Consider the following 560-nt stretch of genomic DNA (forward strand, 5'->3'; position numbering starts at 1 on the left):
GTTGTGAGCCACCATGTGGTTGCTGGGATTTGAACTCCGGACCTTTGGAAGAGCAGTCGGGTGCTCTTACCCACTGAGCCATCTCACCAGCCCCCGGTTATGTCTTTTCCATATGGGTCTCACTAGCTAGATGTCCTGCAGAAGGGACCCTGGCCAAGGCTGGAAAAACACAGTCAACTTACTGTCCCTTGGGATAACCAAATTCTGGCCTTTGTAGTCTCTGGGCCTTGGAGAGTCTGTCCATCCCCAGTTTACCTCTAGAAGCCCAACCGAGGCTGGAGTGCCACCTGGCACTGGACCTACCCACAAGCCTTTGTGTCTCTACAGCTCTGCTCAAATCATCCTCTTTATTCGTTGGTTGGTTGGTTGGTTAGTTTTTGAGGTGGGGTTTTCTCTGTGTAGTCCTGGCTGACCAGGAACTTGCTCTATAAAACTGGATACTTTAAAAGGGGGGTGGGGGGTGGGTGAGATGACTCAGTGGGTAAGAGCACCCAACTGCTCTTCCGAAGGTCTGGAGTTCAAATCCCGGCAACCACATGGTGACTCACAACCATCTGTAG

This window comes from Mus pahari, chromosome 7 (genome assembly GCF_900095145.1).
Source record: "Mus pahari chromosome 7, PAHARI_EIJ_v1.1, whole genome shotgun sequence".
NCBI classification, from domain to species: domain Eukaryota; kingdom Metazoa; phylum Chordata; class Mammalia; order Rodentia; family Muridae; genus Mus; species Mus pahari.